General features: G+C 37.3%; 1 protein-coding gene across 2 annotated transcripts in view; it reads right to left on the bottom strand.

The window, feature by feature from the left end:
• The window catches only part of LOC128608842 (diacylglycerol kinase beta), a 91153-nt gene that overhangs the window by 67298 nt on the left and 5193 nt on the right, over positions 1 to 18662 (bottom strand). The gene's annotated exons all lie outside the window — the stretch shown is intronic.

The following is an 18662-nucleotide window of genomic DNA, read 5'->3' as shown; positions in this document are numbered from 1 at the left end:
GTGTTGATTTGATAAATCTTTGCCTCCAGCTGTTAGAATAAAAATCATTAGCTGCAAGCAAATATCAAGAGGCAAAGAGGAAAAGGACAGCAGGGGTTAAATTGGGATTTAGGGGTGTGCTAATAATGAGTGAACAGTACCATAGGAATCAAACCCCCAACCCCATAGGTGCAAGGCAAACATGCTAACCACTAAACCACCATGCCCAGGAACAGTACCATTTCATTAATATGTTGATGTTTGGAGTTGCCAAAATTCATTGCATGAAAATGTGATTAAAACAATTCTTCAACCAATCTGTTTATGTCCTAAATGTTTAATTTACCTAACTACAATTAGGTGCCCAGACTTTAATGTTTTGCATTTTTGTTTGCCAGGTTTGTCAAAAATACATAATAAACTAATCAAAATGAACACACACGTTTCTGATAAAACTTAAATATGCAGCCGTTGTCTTTGACTTTTGCAATTTTGAAGTCAAGTTCAGCTCCACTTGCCATTCATACAAACCAATTTGACACCTAGTTTTTAAAAAAACTTGACCATAATCAAGAAGTAGCACATAGTTTATGCTATTGTTTTATAAACATTATTAAAATGTAATTATTTGAATATTTTAATACATTTTCTAACTTTTGACATTTTCAGAACATTCTAACATGCCTATGTATGTACTGAACATGTATGTGATGCATCATCAACCCATGAATCTTAAGGTTTCAATATTTTTTGTTTGATTAAGTTAACATTACATGTTACAAGTTATTCTAAGCGACTCAACTCCTAGGAATTGCTCTCTATTAACTGATTTGGTCTATTTTCACTATAATTATATTTTACAGTCTTTAAAGACAAAAGGTTTGGGACCTATATGTGTGGGTGAACAAGTGTGTATACAGTATATGGTGCAGGCAGGTCTAAAGATTCAAGGGCCCACACACATGCTATGACATTTAAATCAGCTTGATCAATGTAAACTCACTGGGTTTATTTTAAGCACAGTATAAATGGAAAAGTCGTGCATCCGAAATAGCCTCAGTGGTGTTTTTGTTCCACTATAGTTCTGGCACAAGAATGCATTGAGAAAATAACTATTAGTGTCACACAATCTTAGTGCAGCTGATGGTAATGTGTCAACCTAGCACGAACAATATTGACATCTGTTATACCTGTTTAGTCTCTTTTAAAAACATGGCATTTAACATAGACTAAACTAGTCCGAAAAGGTATTGGCTGTGTATCACATTCAGCCCTGCTACTAACAACAGATTTTTAAGAGCAGTTTGAGAGCACGCAAACTCTGTAAAAATGCCATTCAAAAACAATGACAAAAACATGAAAATTACTTATTTTTATTGAGATGTAACAGAGAGTAACATGTTTCTTGACAAAGAACAAAAGGATTTTTATGCCATTTCTATTCTATGGTTAAAATCATTGCCTGGTTCCCTGCTGTTGGCCTGTCTGTATGCATTATGAATCAGATGTGTAAATAATCAGTTATATGATAGATTCATATAAATATGAGAGTTATCCAGTAGATACAACTAATGCAAAGACATATGATGACATGGAAAGTCCTAGTATATTTACTCATAAAAAACCTAATAATAAATTTATAAACCATGATTAAAGGCTGGCCAATTATAGTGAAAATTAGGAATACATGCCTAACCAAAATGAATAAATTCAAAAGTCTTTTCACAAAAACGGTCATATCCTGATTTATATTATGCTGCAGTTTTCAATATATTGAAAGCTGTGAGAATATATTCACAATAAGTGATGCTGGTGTACTTTAAACACATTAAACAGGAAATCGTTCCAGAACTTGGAGGTGTTGCCAGATATTCTGGTTAATGTAAGCTCTGTAAGCTCTGCTTAGTTGATGTCTAGCTGTGAGACTATCCATAACCAGCCATAGTTTTTCATTGCAACCCATCACTTTGTTTTATCCTTGTCTCATCATCGAGGCAGCTAACCATCAGAGGAACTTAATATAGGGCATGTAAGCTTTCAAAGATGAACACTGATTGACACACTGATATACTGTAAATTGGGTTTGATTAGTGGTGCTTATTCATGTTTAATTAAATGATTTGATTTAAAGGAATCTAATAAGGCTATGTAATTATCTGGAAATGACAGTAGCTATATAAATACGAGCAATAACTCCTAATGAATGTCAACTGTATGTATGTATAGAGTATATGTGTAAAATTCACATTATATACAGTCGGGTCCATACCACCAAGATTGATGTGATTGAAGTGTAGACTTTCAGCTTTAATTCAAGAGTTTTAACTAAAATATTGAATTAAGTGTTTAGGAATTACCGCCATTGTTTCAGTCACATCATCAATAAACACCAGTGACCCAGTTCCACTGACAGCCATACTTACCCATGCGATAGCACTTCCTCCACATGTTTAACAGATGATGTGGTGTGCTTTGGATCATGAGCCCTTCCTTTCCTTCTCCATACTCTTCTCTTCCCATCATTCTGGTATAAATTAATCTTGCATCAGAACTGGTCCGGCTTTTGTTTCAAAGTCTAATCTGGCCTTTCTGCTGTTGAGTGTTACGAGTGGTTTCCATCTTGAGGTAAACCATCTGTATTTACATTCATGAAGGTGTCTCTTGATTGTACACTTTGACAATGATACACCTACCTCCTCTAGAGTGTTCTTGACTAGATGTTGTGAAGGGGTTTTTCTTTAACAAGGTAAGAATTCTGCAATCGTTCACTTTAGTTGTTTTCCATGGTCTTCCAGGCCTTTTGGTGTTGCCGAGTTCACCAATGCATTCCTTATTTTTAAGAATGCACCAAATTGTTGATTTGGCCACTCCTAAAGCTTTTGCTATTTATCTATATTTTTTTGGAGACTCGTGTTTTTTTGAAAAAATATTATTAGCATTATTATTGTATGTATCACTGTCAATCAAAATTTTGGAGACAGAAATCCGTACAAGAGACATTTGTAGACAACAGACACAGGCCTGCTCCACCATACCTTAAACCAATCACAGTGATTTGTGAGGAATTACACCAAAAGATTTAAGATCGATGTCCAACCACCTCCACAAATCTATAAGGGAAAAAACCCAGAAAAGTATCCCTGAAAAATGGCTGGAAAAATTGCTTAGCAATTATTTATGTAGAAAGTGTTTGTCACAGTTACAGCTGCTAAGGAAAGATTTTTTTGTGAATGTATAGATTTCATTGTTCCTCAAAACTCTAATGAGTTTTTATTATGTTACTATATCTTTCCTTTTCTCTTTTTATTTATTTATTTCTCTTTTATTCTACGTTATTGTTATTTTTAATCAGAAATCCATGAACCTATTTTAGTTCTACTGTAACTTCGACCTATTTCATTTCTTAAATGATGCAAAAATAACACTCTGTTTTATAGTTTTTTCCATCATCCTGATCCAGAAATAATATGGAACATAAACAGATGAGTATAATTTCCTTCTGCAGGCTGCTGCAGATTTAAGAGCTCATTTTAATTGTTCAATATTTTTATAGCCATATGTCAATGTAGACTTAGGCTATAGAAACTACACTGATCTACTGCTATGACCATTACAAATAAATCAATAGCTGTGCAAATATCAAATTCAGGAAAAAGTTCTTATCTCAGTTTCATGTACTCTATCCCAGTGATTCAACATTGCATGAATGAAGATACTAATGTTTGTGACAGTTGAAGAGGCTGAGAGGCAGGTTGGTACTGTCACTCTAGCAAATAACTGAGCACCCATGAACACAGACACACACAGTGTTACTGTAATAAATGCCCTCAGGCATGGTGTAGTGGTTGTAGTCCACATATATGCACACAAAGCTCAGGTCCTTCAATATCACTCAGTTGCTGTTACAAGTTACACAAAATTTTAGCTTGACATCTTTGTCATGGTGATATTTAGTTGACTGTATTTAGTCAATGCATGGACTGTAATATAATATTAGCACTGCTAAATATGTTTCATTATCACACTGCACAGAACTGTCTGGGTAAGAACTGATAACGTCACAGTTCACAGTGGTTGACTGTGGAAACGTCAGTCACAAGTGTTACACATGAAGAATGTGAACAGTATGATGAGAATTAGGGATGTCACGATACCAAAAATCTAGTAGTCGGTACCGATGCCACCAAAAGTACACAATACTCGATACCAAAGTCGATACCACAGTGTGGTATAAAAATAAAATAAAAATAAAAATCAAATAAAAAAGACTCTCCTGGAGGACATCCTCCTCTGGCTGATACTGGCAAAGAGAGCGAGAGGGGGAGAGAGAGGGAGAGAAAGAGTGAGAGAGGGACGGAGAGAGAGTGGGAGAGAGAGGGAGAGAGAGAGGGGGGGAGAGGAATAGAGGGGAGGGTATTTTATTTATCAAACACTGTCTGACAATGAGTCTCCAGAGGTGCACTCCTAAACGTGAGCACACACACACACACACACACACACCTACCTTATACTCTGAATGCAAGCATTAGTTTAAATTCACTGATATGGTGGCAGGCCAAAATGATTTATTAAAAGCATGAACATTTGAATAATTATTAGTGACAGTAGCTACATTTAGCTGACAGGACATGGGCTGAATGGCGATGCATGGTGGCCCATTCGGAGGTAGTTTATAACATCGCAATGCGTTAGTGTCGTTAACAAATAACTGGCTATCGCAAACATTACATGGAGCATAACGTTACCTGGTTTCACGGCAACAATGCCGGCTGCCCCAAACAAATATAATATAGGACCGTCTTTCAGGTGCTTCGCCAAATTCTAGCTTTCCTCTCAACGAGTCGGGGCGGAGCTAAACTTTTGTAGTTTTTCCTGTGTGCTTGTAGGCGCTCCTCTTCTTCTTCACCACTTGTGGACCGACTAAAACACTTGCACGTATTTGCTGCGCCCATCAGGTCCAGCAGAATCACAACCTCGGTACTTTCGGTACTTACATTACAAATGGTACTAATGCTACTGCAGAAAAACAAGTACCGTCATGTTTTAAGAATGTTGGTACCGACTTGGTACCGAAGTATCGGTTCTCGTGACATCCCTAATGGGAATTATAATATGATTGATAGCAGGCATAATATACTGTATGGGTGTATCTGGCACAATGAATCAGTTATCTATGTAGAAAGACACCAAATCTTTTTCCTATTTCTAAGTACAGATTAGGGATTAGGGATAGGATAAGGAATAAAAGCCATATTCAAAGTCAGTTACGTAAATTCAAAAGTTAGATATTTATGCAGGCAAAGTTCTCTGTATACAGATTTGGTTTACAGAAGTGCTTAAGTTGCTTTTTATTTAAGTCAGCCATTCATATTATGGCATATTACCTGTGTAGTTTATGACTCTAAGATTTTTAGTTTAGTTTAGATTTTTTTTTCATAAAGCACATTTAAAAACAACAGAAGTTGAAACCAAACTGCTGTACAAGTAGTATAAAACAGATTTAAAACAAACATTTAATAGTATCAAATAACGTTGGACAAATGGAAATTCTACACCCTCAGATGGAATTACTGAATATAATGTATAAAAATGGGTCTTCAGAGAAGATTTGAACATGACAATAGTGGGTGAAGTTCTAATATGAAAAGGGAGACTATTCCAGAGCCTGGGAGCAGCTACAGTCATGGCCAAAAGTTTGCGATAACTTTACATATATAATATATAGTATAGTGATCGCAAACTTTTGGCCATGACTGTACTGAGAATGACCGGTCACCTTTGGTTTTAAAACGTGAACAAGGGACTGAAAGGCTGGATGATCGAAGAGATCTTGCGGCAAAATACGGCCTAAGGAGATCACATATGTACTGGGGAACAAGTAAATGCAAAGCTTTAAAAACGAATAACAGAATTTTTAAATCAATGCGGAAATTGACTGGCAACCAGTGTAAAGAGGTGAGGACAGGAGTAATGTGCTCATGTTTTCTGGTGCCAGTTAATAATCTAGCTGCCGCATTTGCAAGCGATCTGGAGCAGTTTTGGGCAATATAAAATAGAGGGAATTACAGTAGTCTAACCTTGATGTTATAAAAGCATAAATATCCTTTTCCAGGTCCTTCTTAGAGAGCATTTTCTTGATTTAGCAATACATCTCAGCTGAAAAAAATCTGCTTTTGACAACAGTACTGATCTGCTTATCAAAACATAACGAGAATGACACCAAGGTTTTTGACATAATCATGCACACTGGTAGACAGAGGACCTAACTGACTGACAATAGCAATAGCTGAAATGATTATTTCAGTTTTATCACTATTTAGCTGTGAATAAAAATTCATGTCCATCCAGTATTTAATGTCATAAAGACATTCAAACAAATTTGACAGAGAACAGCTGTTATTCGAATTTACAGGAAAATAAAGCTGTGTGTCGTCAGTGTAACAGTGATTTGACAAGTTGTGTTTCTGAATGATGTGACCAAGGGGAAACATATACAGTATCTCACAAAAGTGAGTACACCCCTCACATTTTTGTAAATATTTGATTATATCTTTTCATGTGACAACACTGAAGAAATGACACTTTGCTACAATGTAAAGTAGTGAGTGTACAGCTTGTATAACAGTGTAAATTTGCTGTCCCCTCAAAATAACTCAACACACAGCCATTAATGTCTAAACTGCTGGCAACAAAAGTGAGTACACCCCTAAGTTAAAATGTCCAAATTGGGCCCAAAGTGTCAATATTTTGTGTGGCCACCATTATTTTCCAACACTGCCTTAACACTCTTGGGCATGGAGTTCACCAGAGCTTCACAGGTTGCCACTGGAGTCCTCTTCCACTCCTCCATGACGACATCACGGAGCTAGTGAATGTTAGAGACCTTGTGCTCCTCCACCTTCCGTTTGAGGATGCCCCACAGATGCTCAATAGGGTTTAGTCCATCACCTTTACCCTCAGCTTCTTTAGCAAGGCAGTGGTCATCTTGGAGGTGTGTTTGGGGTCGTTATCATGCTGGAATACTGCCCTGCAGCCCAGTCTCCGAAGGGAGGTGATCATGCTCTGCGTCAGTATGTCACAGTACATGTTGGCATTCATGGTTCCCTCAATGAACTGTAGCTCCCCAGTGCCGGCAGCACTCATGCAGCCCCAGACCATGACACTCCCACCACCATGCTTGACTGTAGGCAAGACACACTTGTCTTTGTACTCCTCACCTGGTTGCCGCCACACATGCTTGACACCATCTGAACCAAATAAGTTTATCTTGGTCTCATCAGACCACAGGACATGGTTCCAGTAATCCATATCCTTAGTCTGCTTGTCTTCAACAAACTGTTTGCAGGCTTTCTTGTGCATCCTCTTTAGAAGAGGCTTCCTTCTGGGATGATAGCTTCAGACCAATTTGATGCAGTGTGCGGCGTATAGTCTGAGCACTGACAGGCTGACCCCCCCACCCCTTCAACCTCTGCAGCAATGCTGGCAGCTTTCATATGTCTATTTCCCAAAGACAACCTCTGGATATGACGCTGAGCACATGCACTCAACTTCTTTGGTCAACCATGGCGAGGCCTGTTCTGAGTGGAACCTGTCCTGTTAAACCGCTGTATGGTCTTGGCCACTGTGCTGCAGCTCAGTGTCAGGGTCTTGGCAATCTTCTTATAGCCTAGGCCATCTTTATGTAGAGCAACAATTCTTTTTTTCAGATCCTCAGAGAGTTCTTTGCCATGAGGTGCCATGTTGAACTTCCAGTGACCAGTATGAGGGAGTGTGAGAGCGATGACACCAAATTTAACATACCTGCTCCCCATTCACACCTGAGACCTTGTAACACTAACAAGTCACATGACACCGGGGAGGGAAAATGGCTAATTGGGCCCAATTTGGACATTTTCACTTAGGGGTGTACTCACTTTTTTTGCCAGCGGTTTACACATTAATAGCTGTGTGTTGAGTTATTTTGAGGGGACAGCAAATTTACACTGTTACACAAGCTGTACACTCACTACTTTACATTGTAGCAAAGTGTCATTTCTTCAGTGTTGTCACATGAAAAGATATAATCAAATATTTACAAAAATGTGAGGGGTGTACTCGCTTTTGTGAGATACTGTATAACAAACAAAAGAGGTCCCAAAATGGAACCCTGAGGAACACCATAAGAGATCTGTGCATGAGATGAGAAACAATTTCCTACATTAACAGAAAATGTTCTCCCCTTAAGGTAAGAAGCAAACCACATCAACACAGGTCCTTGAAACCCAGCCACATGATTAAGTCTCTTTAACAGTATGTCATGATCTACTGTATCAAATGCTGCACTTAAATCCAGCAGGATTAAAATACAGCAGGAACCAGAGTCAAGAGAGAGTAAAATGTCATTGGTAACAAACTATGTTGTTCCCTAAAACCAGACTGAAATGCATCAAAAATGTTAAAAGTACTCATGTAAGAAGAGATCTGAAAATAAACAACTTTTTCCAAGACTTTTGAGATAAAAGACAGTTTGGAGCTGGGTCTGTAATTATTCAGATCATGTTGGTCAAGATGATGCCTTTTTAACAATGGCTGGACTACAGCATGTTTAAACACAACTGGCACAACTCAATTTTCTACGGCGCTATTAATAATAGCAGTAACAACCTGACTTGACACTGGAAAACACCTCTTTAAAAATGTGTGAAGGCAAAACATCTAAACGACAGTTTGTGGACTTCATATTAGAAACAATATCAGAGAGTTGGGGAGTTGACACAAGTTGAAAGTGATGTAGAGAGCTCTGATATGACAGTGTTTCTAAGAGAACAGAGCTACAGGGTGGTATGTTAGACCTCATGTCCTCAACTTTATGAATAAAATGATTTGCAAATTGGTCACACAGGACAGTAGAAGTCTCTAAACGGCCACTCGAAGTAGGATTTAAAAAGGCATTAATTGTACCTTTGGCCTTTGTGCATTTTGTGCAATTAAATCTGAGATATATTTGAACTGTGCTTCTTTAACACAGCTCTGATACTGCCGAAGACACTCCCTAAGAATTTCATAAGATATCTGTGGCTTATCTTTTTTCCATTTGCACTAATTAATTAATTTTCTTGAGTAGAAACATCTGAGACTGTTTTTTTTTCAATAGCACATGCTCCATCACTTTCATTCATTCAGTTGTTTTCTCACACAACATTAAAAGACTAGGATGCAGTAAGACCAGTAAAGCCAGTAAACACATAAAGCGATGAAAAATGAAGAGACAAGGTTAATAGGTGTGTGTGTGTGTGTGTGTGTGTGTGTGTGTGTGTGTGCGTGTGTATACGTGTACATAGTTAATGGGTTGCTAGAGGCACGTGCTGATCTGAGAGATGGGGCGACCCCTCCATGCAGAGAGGGATTCTGTTTGCTCATCCAGTTGCCTAGCAACCTGACGTCATACATTTGCAAGGAGGAGATAAAGTGAAACAAGAAGGTTGTGTGTGTGTGTGTGTGTGTGTGTGTCTCTGTGTGACTATTAGAGTACCTGTCTGTAGCCTAGCAGCATAACAATCTAAGAACAAAAGCAATCAGAAAATGCAATGCACATTAAATAAAATATATTATTTATACCACTTTGATTGTCAATTAAAGCTGTATTTTTTCATATTTCCAGAAAGTATCAGTGACGGCCTATTTTAGACTTTTCGCCTGATGTTTCTCTGAGAACAACCAGGTCAAGGATAGCACCGTCTCCTTCATCGCTAGATATCTCCTTAAATCCCAGCACTGCCAAGCTGCCACTGTTGGGCCCTTGAGCAACCATCTGTTCTTCAGAGACACCGCATTCCAGCTGACCCTGCCCTCTGACCCCAGCATGCTGATGCAAAGAAAATTATTTAAACTGTATCTTTATTTATGAGTATGCATATGTATGTGTGATAATAAAGGCTACATCTCTGTCTTAAGTTTTTTGGGGGGGGGTTGTTCAAAAGCAAACATTGCTTAACAACTAAAAATAAAAAAAGCAAGTGCCAACTTTTCAGTTCTGAACTTATAACAGACAGTGTATGTACAGATTTAGGAAGCTGTATTTTGTATTATAAAGCCAGAGTTTGTTGGAACAGTTTAGATAAGGTAAGATTTTAGCTGGTTTATTAATATTATGTGCTATATTCAGAGCTGGGTATAACGCATTACTGTAATCTAATTACTTTTTCAGATAACGCAGTAATGTAACGCATTACATTTTAAATTTATGTAATTTGATTACAGTTATTGATGTCAATAAAATTACGTTATTTGCATTACAAAATTATTGTTAAGAAAACAGTATTAAGTAAAATGCATTTTTAAAATAAATCTCGTTTTGCCCTGAAGATCTTTTCTTTAGCCCCGAATAATTCTCCACTTGGAGCGGTTCGTCACTACGTAACTGAACGTCAGTAAAAGAAGACGGTGGTGTTGTAATTTTATATCTTCAGTAAACGGAGGTGAGAGAAATCAGACAGGGTTTACAGGAAAATACGTGGAAACACTCGTGTCTTATCCACTGACAGATCTCAATTCTGCCAAACGCTAGCTCACTGTCAGTGTGGGGAAAAATGGATAGATGCCGATTTATTTTTTTTAAACCAGTAAAGGGGTTGAAACTGAAACAGTAACATCCTCTGATGCTGAGCAGGAAAACAAGGTGTGTAAATGTCTATATGAGGTCCAGTTTACATGAACATGACATGAGCAGAGCATGAGGAAAGATAATGTACTTTGCATGGCACTGTAGCAGCTAAACCCATACAATGATAGCTTAGTTGTGCCTCCCCTTGGCTAGCGACACCAAATTATTGTGTTTGTTTTGTTATTTATTTAAAATGATCGTTTTATATAAAAGTTAATATTCTTTTGTTGTATAGGAGCTCGCGGACGCTTGTTTTTTGCTTTGTAAAAGCGCCCCTAAAATTTATGTGCGGCTAGATTAATGGTGTTTTCAAGATGAGCGGCTGGCTTAACCTCAGTAAACTAGCCTAGTTAGAAAAGTTTTATATTTTATTGGTCTGGTAGTCCTACAAACAGTGACAACACCCGAGGTTTTATGATAATGCCAATTATCTAAAAATACTGAAAGAACTATGAGTTTCACTTTAAAGTGTATTTTTGTAGGTTTGAAAGTAACGTGAAAGTAAAGTAATTAATAATCTGATTACTTTTTACATGCAGTAATCAGTAATGTAATCAGATTAGAATTTTAAAGTAGTCATTAGTAATCTGTGGTGGAGTACTTTTTTTGAGTAACTTACCCAACACTGGCTATAACACTGGCTATACACACTGAGAGACAAATTGGAGCATGACCATGTTTAAAACATAAGAAGGGAGACTTTAAAAAAGGCTCTTAGACAGAATCAGCGTCAACTGCGCTGTCGTCCTCCATAGCTTACCTCTATTCAAGAGATAATGAGCCTGAGTCTTTCAAGTATTCAGGCTACACAAAAAGTAAAAGAGGAATGAACATTTCTCTGTTGGACAGTCTCGCTTTCACATTTCATCTGTCATCTATCCTAGAACTGACTACCTTTCTCTGAATTTGGCCTTGCTTCTAAAAGGCCACTTAAGGAACAATAACAGCCAGAGTTTTCTTTTTCTCCTTTCGTGTGGTCAAAGAAGAAGACTTTTCAATGACAGTCAAGTTCAGGGTTATATCTTCTTTTGCTTAATTAAACAGTAGGTGTCCTATAATAAAGGTCTCTTTGTACTTTCTTTGTCTCACAGCAGAAACTTGATGTACTTTCCCAGATTTGCTATTCCACTGACATTCCATTATATTATCCCCAATATAGCAGCCTGTTTAAATCTCTCCCTCACATCTATTTTACATCATACTCTCTCTCTCTCTCTCTCTCTCTCTCTCTCTCTCTCTCTCTCACTCTCATCCCCTCTCTTCTTCTTCCTCTCACACTCAGTCTATCTGCCTCCCTCTGTATCTCATTTTCCCCCTTGAACAAGCAGACTGGATTTTAATTACACTTCTGTTGGAGTAGAATTGATGTGACTGTGCCGCTTGCTCACCTCTTTACAACAGCCACACCCAATGTCTGTCTACACAAAACGACTAATAAAACCTTTTCTCTCATCCACTGATTATATTAGACAGTTTATGGAACACAATAGAAATGTACCCATTAAAATCTTAATGATGACAGTTATATTACCCCACACACAGTACCTAAAACACAGTTGTCTTTCTGTTTAGCGAATAAAGCACTGCTTTGCTATCCCAGTCTCAAGATTATTTAGTCCTAAAGCAAAACAACACAAAACTTCTAAACATTTTCCCTCCAATCAGTCTCCAGTATCAGGAGTTTTCTATTGTAATTCAAAGAACAGTTTCAAATTAGTCCAATATTCTATTTAGCTCAACACATTCATAACTAGAACAGATTAAAGACCAGCGAGGTCATGTAATTTCAAAACAACATAAAAGTCCACAGTTAAATATTGTACGTACACAGTTTCTAAATGCAGTTAGAATTGCAATATTATGCTGTAGTGCTGTTTGACATAATCCAGAGCCACCATTTGATCTCAATTCTTGCTTGACACATTAATTACACCACTTTTCCCATGCAGCTCTCTCTAAAATGCATTCAATTTACCTTTCATATATATATATATATATATATATATATATATATATATATATATATATATATATATATACACACACACATACATACATACATTTTTCATGGCAAATGACCTGTCTCAAACTAAATTATGTCAATTTTGATGTCATACTACAAGTTCTGCTAACCTAATGGAATTTGTTTCTTTGAGAAAGCATTTTGAACTATATCCCTGAATCTCTTACCACTTCTACCCACTTTGCTGAAGAAGCTGTATTGCCAAATTAGGACACTGAACACACATGGGATAAAAAAAGCTTCAGAGGTATAGCACTGTCCACTACATTGACATCATCCTCACTGTACAACAGGGACAAACACAGACATTACATAGAAACCTGAAAAAAGTAACAGATCATAAGATACTCACAGAGGTATTTAACAAGATAAATTGGCTAAGAGGTTGGAAATTTGGCACTTGCAAATAACAGCACTCATAAACACACACACAATGCTACTGTAATAAACGCCCTCGGGCATGGTGAAGCTGCAGAGGCTGTAGTCACACAAACAAGCACACAAGGTACCATTCTCCAGGTCCTCCAGTATCACTCAAGTCTTATTAGACTTTGGCTTAACTTGTCATGATGATTTCTAACTGTAGTAGTAGTGCACTGGACTGTAGTGTAATGTTAGCATGGCTAAATACTGTATGTGTCATTATCACACTGTACAGAAGTTGCTGGGTAAGAAGTGATAAAGCCACATTTTACAGTAGAAAACATTAGTTACAAGTGTTCCGCATGAAATAGTGTACAACATGATGGGGGTTATAGTATGAAAGATAGCAGGCATATTGTATTCAAGTCTACTAGTTTACTGAAAGGAAAATTAAAGTAGAAGGGCCAGAATAAGTGAACATAACTGATAAGATTCCTAGCTCAAAAAATACTGCCACAATGAATGTATTTTACACCACAGCGCTGTTGAATTCTCAAATCTTTTATCATAAAGTGTTGATTAATGTTCTATACCATTAATTTGGCTGTAAGACACCACATGATTATATTAATTCACTCAAACTATTTTGGTACTGTTATAAATGAATGAAAAACAAACAAACATGTAAATGTTAGAGACAAAGCTCTTCCTTTAAGCTTGCACACACAGGAAAGTCTTCAGGACAGAGGACTTTGTGGTTTCTCAGTAACATGACAAGCTGCATTTTTTTTAGAGAGAGAAAAGAGAGGCTGGCGAGGGAACGACTATATATAGTTACTATAATGTAAGAGATAACAGAAACTAATTTGTTTCCTGGATGTTCCACAACATTAAACATTACTGTGTTATAGGATGAATAAAACACTTCTGGGCATAGCATTTTATTAAAAGAATCAACTTTGGGATGAAAACTCTGCATCGCGTAGGACTACAACACACCACCTTATTGTTGATTATTTTCTAATAAAAAAAAAATGCACAATTAGGCTTTATTCCTAATGATAATTTAGATGATTTATATATATAAACTAAGGCCTTACTAATATTATAGACTGAAAGCTTAATAAATAAGATAAATTGTTGTTTTTTAAACCAAACACACCAATGGAAAGCAGTCAAATCTCTCATTCAAAAAAATAAGAGGAAAAAATCCATGAGTGTCCATGAATGAATTTTCTGAAGGACTGCATAAATATTAAATTAACATGCTACAGCAATCTGGATGAGAAATAGGAATAGAAAGCAGAGAATTTTGCAGACCAAATCAGCTTAAATATTCCAGCACAAAGAATGATGCATTAGCAACATTAGCAACCTATTCAATTTGTTTACATCTTCATCACATAACTGGCATTCTGATTGATGGAAAAAGATTCAAATGCTGATTTTCTTTACGATGTTCATAAGCATTTATGAAAACAGGAACATTAATACGGTAGTGTTAAGCAACATTAAGGCACTGTTTGAAGAGAGAGAATTCACCACCACTTGCTAGGCCTCTTGGCTAATTTGTGTGCTTGAGTTGGCAGCTTTGGATAGGCAAAATACAATAATGCAGAGCTATGCCATCACTCCATTCAGCTAATATCACTCATTTTGCATCTTTACCCATTTTCACACGATTTGAAGCATCTGTGAGTCATATTTATCCAAAACAACCACAGTTTTATTATCATAGTTTTTTATTCATATGATAGCATTTTGTTGTTTTTTATTATTTCCTGTCTTGTCTTTTAAATTCAAAATCATGAATCATTCACGTCCTGATATCAGACCAGCACCAAAAAATGGATTATCCACTTATAGAAACCCTTAACCTTGAAATCCTGCCTTTCACAAAACACTTAAATTAATTTACATGTACAGTGCCCTCCATTAATATTGCCACACTTGGTAAATATTAGAAAAGAAGGTTTAATTAATATTTCATGAGTTAAATGAACATTTGTCTTAAGATTAAAATCATTTACGCTTATAAGAATTCATAATAAAAATTACAATACTGTCTTTTACCATCTTCTGGTGTTTGTGAGCTCAAAAATACTGCAACTATTTAGAGAAAGCTTGGATGGATGTCATGGCAACAGAAGGTGTTGGTTTGAAATTGCAATGCAATGACAAAAAAAAATAAGCCACAATCTAAACAGGACATGCTCTATTTCTCTTAAACTTGCTGCCCTAAGTAGAGTCTGATCTCAGTGTCGCTTAATGGAAATGAAAGTCATTAAGGAGCTATAAAATGAGATGGTTAATCTCAATATAGAACCTGATGTACTCTCTGATACTCATTGCATATAAATATAAATAAATAAACAAATACTACATACATACATACATACATACATACATATCAGAATAAGTACATACCAACATGGTTTCTCAATTTTAAAACTGAAAACAATCGCAAAACATAATATATACTCAGCAAAAAAAGAGAAATGGTTTAAACAATGTTTTTCATGCTTGTTCAATGAACCACAAACAATTATTGCACATGCACCTGTGGAACAGTCCTTAAGACACGAACAGCTTACAGGCGCTAGGCAATTAAGGTCACAGTTACAATAAGTTAGGACACTAAAGAGACCTTTCTACTGACTCTGAAAAACACCAGAAGAAAGATGTCTAGGGTTCCTGCTCACCTGCGTGAACATGCCATAGACCTGCTGCAGGGAGGCATGAGGACTGCAGATGTGGCCAGAGCAATAAACTGTTATGTCTGTAATGTAAGACGCCTAATACCGAGTTTACATTTCATGATTTTAGATTTTCACTCACCGACAGTTTTGTGGTGGTCACCGTCAAAAGCCTGAAATTATATGCAATTCAGAGCTCACTCCCGTGAGCCATGAACACAATGTATGAATTATCAAAGACACAATCTGAGAGATGCACCGACGCGTCGCCGATGTCAGCAAGATATGTGGCATGTTAAATATCTGGACGTAAATATCTAAATGTCTGTGATTCCAAATCGCATAATGTGAAATGTGTTTTGACTGAATATAACTGCAGCGTTGACCTACAGCCAATGAGAGAGCAAGAAATGGGGAATGGCCCAAGAAGTTTCAGTGGGAGGAGTCCTGTTGTACCTCCAAGTCTCTCTCCAGAACAGACAATCCTTGCTGCCTGCGTCTCCCCAACTATTCCCTCCTACATAGCCTTTTCTTCTTCTTTTTTGTCTTTTCGCTGCAAATCAATGCACAAACAAGCTTCTTGTGGTCTGCCATTTTCAAAACCCTGCCCAGAGAAGCATGAGAACGCCTACTCATGTGTGATCTTGTGTAACTCTCGTATCACTTCTCGCATGTACTCTGTTGTGAAATGTAATTTGGAGCCCAGGCAGAGTTGTCGGGGATTTGTCAATAGTGAAATGTTCTGTAATGTGTTCAACCCTGTCGCCGATTGCTCGTGTAATTTGAAAACATTACGACTTCCATGACAAGACAGACAGTTGTGTAGTATGAACGGTACCACATACCAACATCTTTGAAAGTCGTGTAGAGTGTAGAAGCCATAAGACACTGCACAGGGAGACAGGAAGGACAGCTGATCGTCCTTGAAGTGCAAAATTACATGTAACCTTGTGTCCCCCAGACATGATCAAGAACTTACAAATGCCTTGGTGGAAGAGTGGAGTAACATCTCACAGCAAGAACTGACAAATCTGGTGCAGTCCATGAGGATGAGATGCACTGTAGTACTTAAAGCAGCTGGAGGTCACACCAGATTGTTACGATTGTTACTGACTGTTACTTTTAATATTGACCCCCCCTTTGTTCATGGACTCATTATTCCATTTCTGTTCCTCAAATGTCTGTGAAACTTGTTCAGTTTATGTCTCAGTTGTTGACTGTTTTTATGTTAATAATAACTATTACACATGTTAACAAATATTTACACTTGTTAAGAAATTTGCTGGAAATAAAAGCATTTGAATGTGTCTTTTTTTGCTGAGTATAAATTCAGTATTGTGCAAAAGTTTTAGGCACCCTATTTTTTTCAGTAGATTTCAGTACAAAAACATTTTAGATTCCCAAACATTAGCTTTCTAGCACATTTGTAGGTCAGTAAAGAAAGCAGCATATTACATAAGAGACGACTTTTCAGACAAAAAAACACAATGAAGGCTTTTGGGGTTTGCTGCAAATATAAGAAGCAAGTGTGACAATCTCCAGAAGAACCATGGCTGGTTCTGCTAATTTCTAATAAAACTGCACAAATTGTATCTGAGACTACTATTTTTAATTTTTTTGTAACACCAAATATTGACTTTATTTCATTTACTACTGTGTACTGCTCTTTACAGTTGTTAATACAGTTGTCATTAAAGGCAGCTTTAAACATTAAAGGCATCTTTGTTCTACAGCATTTCTTTGCATGTGCCTAAAACTTTTGCACAGACACCAGCTTCTGGCAGCATTCATGAGGAATCTTAGCCCATTCCTCATGAGCAATTTAATTCAATTCAGTTTTATTTGTATAGCGCTTTTTACAATGGACATTGTCTCAAAGCAGCTTTACAGAAAAATATAAACACAGGATACAGATTTTAAATGTGTTAATTTATCCCTAATGAACAAGCCGTTGGCGATGGTGGCGAGGAAAAACTCCCTAAGATGATATGAGGAAGAAACCTTGCAAGGAACCAGACTCAGAAGGGAACCCATTCTCATCTGGGTAACAACGGATAGTGTGAAAGTAAATGAAAGTTCATTATAGTCTTAATATGAAGTCTGTTTTGTTGAACCGATCCACTGTTCACTAAAGGAGACATGAGTGCAAAATTGTATGTGGTAATGTGGTAATTGATGTCGAAAACCATTTCCATGGTACTTCAAGTGGCACCATCCTCAGCAATCTCAGCAATCTAAAGGCTGGAATGGCCTCCAATTCAGTAATATTCTTGGGTTTGCATGCTGCAACCGCCTTCTTCAAATCCCATCAGAAATTTTCTGTGGGGTTCAACTCAAGTGACGTGTGATGTAGAATCTTCCGGGAGTTCTTCTGCAACCAAGCCTTGGCGGAATTTGAGGTATGCTTGTTGGAAGGTCCAATGACACCCAAGCTTCAGCTTCCTCACAGACAGCATGATGTTTTCTACTAGGATTTCTTGATACTTCAATGAATCCATCTTGCTTTCCACATGCTGCAGTTTTCCAGTGCCAGAGGATGCAAAGCGGCCCCAGAGCATCACGAGCCACCACCATGCTTGACTGTGGACAGAGTGTTCTTTCTTCATTCTTCTTCCTCCAGACATACAGCTGATCCATTCTGCCAAAAAGTTTTGTTTCATCGCTCCACAGAACAGAATCCCAAAACTTATGTGGCTTATTTATATGATTTTGAGCCGACTTTTCTTGTGCTTTTGGGAGGTGTACGTTGTGGAGTTCTGGCAGGGAAACTTTCTGCGTTTAGTATACGCCTTACAGTGCTCACTGAAACCTCAGTGCCTGTTGCCACCAAGTCTTGCTGCATGTCTTTTGCAGTAACTCGAGCATTTTTTGTTTTTTTTTACAACCTGCCTTCTCAGAAATCTGATTGCAGCCATTAATAGCTTCCTTATTCTGCCCCGTCCAGGTATTTCATGCATTT

This window comes from Ictalurus furcatus, chromosome 6 (genome assembly GCF_023375685.1).
Source record: "Ictalurus furcatus strain D&B chromosome 6, Billie_1.0, whole genome shotgun sequence".
Taxonomy (NCBI): Eukaryota; Metazoa; Chordata; class Actinopteri; order Siluriformes; family Ictaluridae; genus Ictalurus; species Ictalurus furcatus.
The sequence above is the reverse complement of the archived record's forward strand: the minus strand, read 5'-3'. Positions and strand labels throughout refer to the sequence as shown.